This window comes from Erinaceus europaeus, chromosome X (genome assembly GCF_950295315.1).
Source record: "Erinaceus europaeus chromosome X, mEriEur2.1, whole genome shotgun sequence".
Classification (NCBI taxonomy): Eukaryota; Metazoa; Chordata; class Mammalia; order Eulipotyphla; family Erinaceidae; genus Erinaceus; species Erinaceus europaeus.
The window spans coordinates 49,227,008-49,237,420 of NC_080185.1; positions in this window are offsets into that span (position 1 = coordinate 49,227,008).

The following is a 10,413-nucleotide window of genomic DNA, read 5'->3' on the forward strand; positions in this document are numbered from 1 at the left end:
ATAAAGTTTTATTTTAAAATATTTTTCTATTTGTATATTTATTAGACACAGAGATAAATTGAGAGGGAATGGGAAATAGAGTGGGATAGAGACACTTGAAGCACTAATTCACCTTTAAAGCTTCCTTACTGCAGGTGGAGGTCATGGCTTGAACCCAGGCCCTTGAGCATGGCAGCATGTACACTCAAATGGGTGTGCCACCACCCAGCCCAACAGTTTTCTAGGACATATGCACATGCCTCAGATACATATGGAAAGATTTTTTACTCCACTGACTACTAGATAAATGCCAGTTGAAACCACAATGAAATAACACTTCACACCTGTGAGAATGACTCACATCAACAAATCAAGAGATGACATGTGTTGGATACAGTAGTGTCCCACTATTAGTGAGAATACAGAAACTACATAAAACAGTATAGTGAGTCCACAAGTGAAACAAAAATGGGAATACCTTATGATCCAGTAGTACCACTCCATGGCAAATATCCAAAGAATCCAAAGTGATATATGCATCTCTATTCTTATAGCTGTACTAATTCACAAATCCACATAGAAAAAGCTGATATCCCCATGGACAAATGACTGAATAAAGAAGTTATGGAATATATTCAATTAATATTATCTGCAATTTAAAAATATGTTATTGTGTCTTTTGAGCCAAAAATGGATGGAAATGGAGGTGATTTTGCCTAGTGGAGTAATCAAGAAGCTGGGAACAGCTTATTTTATATCCATATGTATTTTGATAACTGAAACACATGACATTGCAAAAAAATACAAGTTATCTAAAACTAATGTGGTGGCTATTGGGGGTTGATGCAGTATGAAATTTTAGTCCTTTAATTTCATATTTTAATCACTGTAAATCACTTAATAAAGTTACAAATGAAATAAGTTATGCTTACAATAAGAAAACAGGGAGTTGGGTGGTAGTGCAGCGGGTTAAGCGCATGTGGTGCAAAGCGCAAGGACCAGAAAAAAGGATCTAGGTTCAAGCCCCGGCTCCCCACCTGCAGGGGAGTCATTTCACAAGCAGTGAAGCAGGTCTGCAGGTGTCTTTCTCTCCTCTTCTGTCTTCCTCTTCTCTCTCCGTTTCTCTCTGTCCTATCAAACAACAACATCAATAACAACAACAATAATAACTAAAATAATAAAAAATAAATAAGAAAGAAAACAAATATTTTGGATGCTTTCTGTGATAAATTGTCAGCCTTTATTTATTCTGATGAGCTTACTGAAAGTAATAAAACACTATTTCTAGCAGTTAATGATTTTTTAAATAATAATAAGCTTGGGAGTTGGGCCTTAGCACAGCAGGTTAAGCGCATGTGTTGTAAAGCGCAAGGCTTCACAGATGGTGAAGCAGGTCTGCAGGTGTCTCTCTTTCTCTCCCCCTCTCTGTCTTCCCCTTCTCTCTCCATTTCTCTGTCCTATCCAACAACGACAACATAAACAACAACAACAATAATAACAACAACAGCAATAAAAAACAAGGGCAACAAAAGTAAAAATAAATAAATAAAATATAATTTTAAATAAGTTTATATTGAATACCAGTACTCATCAGACATTTTGTATGTATTACTTTATCTATTTAACTCTTTTGTCTTCACCTGTCTTCAGTTTCTGTTAAAATAATAACACATTTCTTTCTCTCCTTAGAAAACATTTCACAGTTCATGTAAAAAATAATATCTTTCATCTTCTGTTCTAGAGAAGTTTACAACCTTCCCTGTTCAGTGTCATATATATGGGACCTCACACATAGAATAAATTACATGCTCATATTATGCTGTTAGAAAAAGTTAGACATGTTTGATCCTCATAATTAGGCTTCAGAGCCAATATGTTCAATTTCTTAGCGATAATCCCTCCTGAATGTAAATGTCTGTAAATGAAGTGACAATCAATAGAAATTGTTGTAAATGGAATGAGGTAAGAAATAACTAAATCTGCCTGCCAGGTTCATTTTAAATGTCCCAAGGTAACAATTTTGTGAATTTTGAAAAATAATTGTAAGATATTTTGTAAGGATATTTCATGTATGACAAGACTTTTGTAATTTGAATATAAATGTAAAGAAAATCTCATTTCTTTCTGTCTTGCCAATCCTGTTGTTGTTGTTGCCATTATTTCACTGCTCTGGGATGATATTTTTTTTAAATTTTTATTTAAAAGGATTAATGAACAAAAACATAAGGTAGGAGGGGTACAACTCCACAAAATTCCCACCACCCAATCTCCATAACCCACCCCCTCCCATGATAACTTTCCCATTCTCTAGCCCTCTGGGAGCATGGACCCAGGGTCGTTAAGGGTAGCAGAAGGTAGAAGGTCTGGCTTCTGTAATTGCTTCCCCGCTGAACATGGGTGTTGACTGGTCGGTCCATACTCCCAGTCTGCCTCTCTCTTTCCCTAGTAACGTGTGTCTCTGGGGAAGCGGAGCTCCAGGACACATTGGTGGGGTCCTCAATCCAGGGAAGCCTGGCCAGCATCCTGATGGCATCTGGAACCTGGTGACTGAAAAGAGAGTTAACATGCGAAGCCAAAAAAATTGTTGAGCAATCATGGATCCCAAGCTTGGAATAGTGGAGAGGAAGTGTTAGGGAGGTACTCACTGCAAACTCTAGTGTACTACTGCTTTCAGGTATATATTTTGCAGTAGTTTATGGATACTTGTGCACATAAGCTCTCTCTCACAAAAACTGGTGTATATATAGGTAATGGGACTTTGTTAGAAAGTGAACTACCTGAGATAAAATTAGAGTGTACTATAAAAGGAAAGGTCTCACCCGAGTAATGAAGCTGAAGGGTTGTCATTCCACACATGAAGTCTCTGGACGCAGTCTGAGGTGAAGCATGTTGAGGTGGCAATCGTTGCGTTGGTTAGGTTGTGATCGGCGGATGCAATATTATTTGGTTTGGATTGGGAGATGCATATGGGAAAGTGGGCCCTATCCAAGGGTTCCAGGACTGGGGGAAGTAGGGGCTCTATAGTGGAGATGTGAGGTTCCTGCTGTCTTAGGGTTCAAAAAGACAATCGATAGTTAATGTTATCATCACATTATTTGTTAATTGGGTTAACTTTGAAAAGTCCTTTTGTTAGGGTTTGCTGTACAGTATCCAGTATCTTGTATATAGCTGTGCTATTGGATGCTTCTAATCTACTTGGTCTAGGCTTTTGAGAGAGTCCACATATCAAATACACAGCCTATATATTAAAAGGATTCAGTTTGTGTTTTGAGAAACTTTGAGACATACAATTGATTTTCCCCTTCTCATATTAATTAACTACTGATTTATATGTCTACATTTTGCTAGGAGTGTACATAAAGGCCATTCCCACCACCAAAGGACTGTGACACATCCCTCCCGCCCAATCCCACCCCCCAGTGGCCCAGGAAGCTGCATGTCTACCCCTCACCACTGGGTTTTTACTTTGGTGCCCTACTTACAATTTGATCAGGTCCTGCTTTTAGTTTCCCTTTCAGATCTTCTGTTGATGAGTGGGATCATCCCATACTCATCTTTATATTTCTGACTTAGTTCACTTAACATAATTCCTTCTAACTCTCTCCAAGATGGGTCAGAGAAAGTAGGTTCATTGTTTTTGATAGCTGCATAGTATTCCATTGTGTATATGTACCACAGCTTTCTCAGCCGCTCATCTGTTGTTGGGCACCTGGGTTGCTTCCAGGTTTTAGCTATTATGAATTGTGCTACTATGAACATAAGAGTACACACCTCTTTTTGGTTGGGAGTTATGGAGTCCTTGGGGTATAACCCCAGGAGAGGAATTACTGGATCATATGGAAGGTCCATGTCTAGCCTTCTGAGAGTTTTCCAGACTGCTCTCCACAGAGGCTGGACCAATTTACATTCCCACCAGCAATGTAAAAGGGTTCCTCTGTCCCCACATCCTCTCCAGCATTTGTTGCTGCTGTACTTTTTGATGTATGCTATTCTTACAGGAGTGAGGGGGTATCTTAGTGTTGTCTTAATTTGCATTTCTCTGACAATCAGAGATCTAGAGCAGTTTTTCATATGTTTGTTAGCCTTTTGGATCTCCTCTGAGGTGAATGTTTTGTTCATCTACTCTGCCCATTTTTGGATGGGGTCATTTGCTTTTTTGCGGCTAAGTTTGCTGAGCTCTTTATATATTTTGGTGATTAGTTTCTTGTCTGATGTCTGGCATGTGAAGATCTTCTCCCATTCTGTGAGGGGTCTCTCTGTTTGTTTAATAGTTTCTTTGGATGTGCAGAAGCTTTTCAATTTGATGTAGTCCCATTGGTTTGTTTCTGCTTTAGTCTTCCTTGCAATTGGGTTTGACTCATCAAAGATGTCCTTGAGGTGTAGGTGGGAAAGTGTTTTACCAACGTTTTCCTCTAATTATTTGATAATTTCTGGTCTGACATCTAGGTCTTTGATCCATTTGGAGTTGATTTTTGTTTCTGGTGAGATAAAGTGGTTAAATTTCATTCTTTTGCATGTTGCAACCCAGTTTTCCCAGCACCATTTATTGAAGAGAGCCTCCTTTTTCCATTTAATCCTTTGGGCCCCCTTATCAAAGATTAGATGCCCATAGGTGTTGGGATTTACTTCTGGGCTTTCAATTCTGTTCCACTGGTCTGTGTGCCTATTTTTGTTCCAGTACCATGCTGTTTTGATGATGATGGCTTTATAATATAGTTTAAGTTCTGGGAGTGTGATGCCTCCATTTCTGTTTCTTTTCCTTAAGATGGTTTTGGCAATTCTAGGTGTTTTCTGGTTCCAGATAAATGATTGTACTGTTTTTTTCTATTCTCTTAAAGAAGCTTGGTGGAACTTTCATGGATATTGCATTAAATTTGTATATGGCTCTGGGGAGGATATTCATTTTGATGATATTTGTTCTTCCAATCCATGAGCATGGGATATCTTTCCATTTCTTGGTATCAGTTTCTATTTCCTTGAGTAGCGACTCATAGTTTTCAGCATACAAGTCTTTCACTTCTTTGGTCAACTTTATTCCTAGGTATTTGATTGATTTTGCTGAAAAAGTAAAGGGGAGTGATTTCTGGATGTCTTCTTCTTCAGATTTAGTGTTTGCATAAAAATATGCCACTGATTTTTGTACATTAATTTTGTAGCCTGATACCTTGCCTAATAATACCTATATTGCCTAATAACTTCCAGTAATTTTCTACTGGATTCTTTAGGTCTTTCTATGTATACTATCACATCATCTGCAAATAGTGAGAGCTTGACTTCTTCCCTTCCAATCTGTATTCCTTTGATTTCTTTCTCTTGCCTGATTGCTATGGCAAGAACTTCCAATACTATGTTGAAGAGTAATGGTGACAGTGGACAGCCCTGTCTAGTCCCTGATCTGAGTGGGAATGCTTTCAGCTTCTGTCCATTGAGGATGATGTTAGCCGTAGGTCTACTATATATAGACTCCACTATCTTGAGGAATTTCCCATCTATTCCCATTTTTTGTAGAGTTTTGAGCATGAATGGGTGTTGGATCTTGTCAAAGGCTTTCTCTGCATCTATTGAGATAATCATGTGGTTTTTGGCTTTGCTTTTATTGATGTGGTGAATGACATTGATTGACTTACGGATGTTGAACCAGCCTTGCATTCCTGGGATGAATCCCACTTGGTCATGATGAACAATCTTTTTGATGTGTTGCTGTATCCGGTTGGCCAAGATCTTGTTTAATATTTTGGCATCTATGTTCATCAGAGATATTGGTCTGTAGTTTTACTGTTTTGTTCTGTCCCTATCAGCTTTTGGTATCAGGGTGATGTTGGCTTCATAAAAGGTGGAAGGGAGTATTCCTGTTTCTTCAATCTTATGGAATAGCCTAAGAAGTATGGGTATTAACCCTTTCCTGAATGTTTTGTAGAATTCGTTTGTGAAGCCATCTGGTCCAGGACTTTTGTTGTTGGGGAGATTCTTAATAACGGTTTTAATTTCTTTGTCTGTGATTGGTGCATTTAGATTTTGTAGTTCATCTTGGTTCAGTTTTGGAAGTGCGTAGGTTTCTAGGAATTGTTCCATTTCTTCCAGATTCTCTAGCTTGGTGGCATATAGTTCTTTATAGAAGTTTCACAGGATTCTCTGGATTTCTGTGGTGTCAGTTGTGATATCTCCTGCATCGTTTACAATTCTATTAATTTGAGTCTTCTCTCTTTTTTGTTTGGTGAGTCTGGCGAGGGGTTTGTCAATTTTGTTTAATCTTTCAAAGAACCAACATTTGGCTTCTTTGATCTTTTGTATGGTTCTTTTATTTTCGATGTTGTTTATTTCTGATCTAACTTTAGTGATTTCTGTCCTTCTGGTTGCTTTAGGGTTCCTTTGTTCCTCTTCCTCTAAGTCCATGAGGTGTGCAGTAAGGTCGTTCATTTGAGCTTCTTCTTGGTGTTTTGTATGTGATTGTATGGCTATAAGTTTCCCTCTCAGTACTGCTTTAGCTGTGTCCCAAATATTTTGATAGGTTGTGTCTTCATTTTCATTAGTTTCCAGGAACATTTGAATTTCCTGTTTGAGTGAGTCTCTGACCCAGTGGTTCTTAAGGAGCATGTTGTTTAGTTTCCAAATTCTGTGTCTTTTAATAATTTTCCGTTTGTTGTTAAATGTTAGTTTTACTCCACTGTAGTCTGAGAAGATACTTGGGATGATTTCAATGCTCTTGAATTTATTGATGCTGTCTTTTTGGCCTAACATGTGGTCTATCCTTGAGTATGTGTTATGTGGATTTGAAAAGAAGGTGTATTCCAGTTTTTTGGGGTGGAGGAGTCTGAAAATGTCCAAGAGGTCTTGTGTGTCAATCTCTTCATTCAATTCTCTTGTATGTTTATTGGTTCACTGCTTTGTTGATCTGTCTTAGTGTGAGAGTGGGGTATTGAACTCTCCCACTATTATTGTATTACTATTGATGTATTTTTGAAATTCTTTCAGTAGATGCTTATTGTATTTAGATGGTCCCTCGTTGGGTGCATAGATGTTAATAATTGTTAAGTCTTCTTGGCTGATTGATCCTCTAATCATTATGTAATGTCCTTGCCTATCTTTTATTACTTTATGTAATTTAAAATCTGTCTTATCTGAGATGAGAATGGCTGTTCCTGCCCTTTTTTGTGGTCCGTTAGCCTGCATGATAGTTTTACATCCTTTCACTTTAAGTCTGTGTTTATCTTGTTGTGACAGATGGGATTCTTGAAAGCAGCATATGGTTGGGTTATGTTTTCTGATCCATCCCCCCACCCTGTGCCTTTTGATGTGTGAGTTTAAGCCATTGACATTTATTGATATTGTGGATTTAATGTACTGTAGTGCCATTGTTCTAAAAATATTTGTTTGCTCTGATATATTGCAAGTATTATAGTGATGTTCTTGTTTATAATAGGTCTTTTAGTACCTCTTTCAGGGCTAGCTTGGTGATGGTTGCCTCCTTTAACTGTTGTTTATCTAAGAAGGTTTTGATCCCTCCATCTAGTTTGAATGAAAGTCTAGCAGGATATATTATCCTTGGTTGAAACCCTTTTTCATTCAGGGCTTGATAGATATATTGCCACTCCCTTCTGGCTTTTAGAGTTTCAATGGAGAAGTCTGCAGATAATTTTATGGGTTTTCCCTTGTATGTGACTTTTTGTTTCTCTCTTGCAGCCTTTAGGATCCTTTCTTTATCCTTACTTCTTCTCATTGTGACTATGATGTGTCTTGGTGTCTTCAGGTCTGGGTTGATTCTGTTAAGTACTCTCTGGGCCTCTTGAACCTTGACATCCTTTCTGTTATTCAGGTCTGGGAAGTTTTCTTGTATTATTTCCTCTAGAATATTTGCTTCCCCTTCCTCTCTTTCTTCCTCTGGCAGGCCAATTATACGAATGTGACTTCTTTTGAGATCATCCCATATGTCTCTGTTGTTTTCAGTGTCTCTCAATCACTTTTTAAGCTCTTCTACCTCTTTCTTAGTTTTCTGTAACTCATCCTCTGTCTGACTAATTCTGTTTTCTGCTTCTGTTAGTCTGCTTTCCCTTGCCTCAGCTTCTTTCTTCATTACAGCTATTTCAGCTTTCAGTTCTCTAGTTCCCTCAAGATAATCAGTATTTTCCTTGGGGGTCTCAACTGTTGTTTCCCTAATACTGCTATTCCTTTCCTCCAATGTTGTTTTCATTTCTGTTATTAATAAGTTTATGACTGCTTGCATACTTTTCTTATCTATAGTTACTTCTGGCTGATTTGTAGTTTCTTCTGGGCTCTTGTCTTCATTCATTGGATTAGCAGTTATATTTGTTTTTGATCTACCCATTTTTTTATTTATGTGTTTCTTTCTTCTTTTTTTATGCTCTGTTGTTCCTCAGTTGTTGTGTCTTGAGTACATGTAACACTATAGTAAATACCTTTATGACAATTGCACTCACCAACCTCCGGAATTACAGTAGCAACTGAAGTAAGTATTGAAGTAGTTTAATCGTTACTAGTTAGCCAAACAATTTCTCCAGTCCATGAAAAAATAGTAACCAAATTCCAGTGAAGAAAGAGAAAAGAAAGAGAGGATAGCAAGAATAGACAGTTATCCAAATCTACTATCCAGTGTATATTCTAAGGGTAACAAGAGGGGAAAGGGAACTAGAGCAGAGATATACACATAGAGAGTCCGCTCTGAGTCAGATTTCTTCCCCAATGTAATTCACAAATTTAGAAAGGCAAAGAAGAGGGAAGAAGTGTATGACAAGATTAAAAGAGAGAGAGAGAGAAGAGAGAGAAAAGGGAGAAGATAAGAAAAAGAGTTGTAATTAAAGAGCAGTGCAAGGAACTTCCCAAATGTGTATCAGTGAATTCAATAAAGCACCCTGTTTGGTGGTGTGGGGTATCCTGCTAGGAGCTGGTCCCCAGGGACTGCTTATGGCGGGGGGGGGGGCAGGAGGTATGCTTGAAAATTAAAAGGAAGAAAAAAGAATTTTTTCCCCTACTCTAATTCTTAACCCAAATTAAGTATAGTCATCTCCTTGTCACCACTATGACACCTTATTGACTGGCCTGATAAAGGCAGAAAATCCTATTGTTTCCAGGGGATGTGTTTGGAGCTCAGCGGCTAGCAGCTTCCAGTCCGCCATCTTCCGAGAAACCCCCCCCCAGACTTTTTTAAAGGATTTCTCGAAAATGAAAACTAGCTCCAAGTCCTTTGATCCAATGAGAGCTATACTTAAGAAGTCTTTGGATCCACCCTCAGGGTCGCGGTGGTCCCTGGAGACTCCCAAGAGAAAGCCCCTGAGCTACAGTGCTCCCTCCAGGTCCTCTGCAGGCCACCCAGCAGCGCTCTGCAATCGGCTGAGGAGCCGCCTTCCCGGGCAGAGGACAATGCCCGGCGCACCTACCTTGCCCGCCGCCGCCTGGGAAGTCTGGAGCAGCCCACCCGCAAGTCAGTGCCACCTTTACTCTAATTCTTAACCCAAATTAAATTATAGTCACCTCTTTAGTGACTATAATTATTGACTGGCCTGCTAAAGGCAGAAAATCCTACCGTTTCCAGATGTGATCAGAGCACACGCTGCTAGCAGCTTCTCAGTCTGCCATCTTTCTAAATAATTTTTTTGATTTTTTTTTTTTAGTGATTTAATAATGGTTGAAAAGATTTTAGAGCAAGAGTGGTATAATTCATACAATTCCCACCACCAAAGTTTCGGATCCCATCCCCTCCATTGGAAGATTCCCTATTCTTGCATCTCTCTGGAACTCTGGATCAAAGATCTTTATGTGATGCAGATGGTGATGGGTCTGGCTTCTGTAATTGTTTCTCTGATGAACATGGGCATTGACAGGTTGATCCATATCCCCAGCTTGTTCCTATATATCCCTAATGGGATAGGACTCTGGGGAGATGGGGTTCTAGGACACATGGTGAGGTTGTCTGCCCAGGGATGTCAAGTTGATGTCATGGGAGCATCTGCAACATGGTGGGTGAGAAGCAGAAAGATACAAATCAGAACAAAATGTTTAATAATCAGGAACCTAAAGGTAAGAATAGAGCAGATGGAACTAAGAGTCTTTGTGTAGGAAGAAGCTAAGAAGTCTATTTTAGCTATATTCCAAAGGGCCCAGGACTTTACTGATTTTTGCCTAAGTCCAACAGCTAACATGCAGATAGGCTAAAAATATAGTTTGGGAAGATGGTGTCAGAGTTTGGAATAGGACTAGAAACCTGGAACAGGGTAGAGAGTAACTTTCAAATATGGAAAAATTATATAAATATAGTTAACTGTAGGGAGTCAGGAGGTGTAGCACAGTGGGTTAAGTGCAGGTGGCGCAAAGTGCAAGGACCGGTGTAAGGATCCCAGTTCAAGCCCCCAACTCCCCACCTGCAGGGAAGTCACTTCACAAGCAGTGAAGCAGATCTGCAGGTGTTTATCTTTCTTTCTT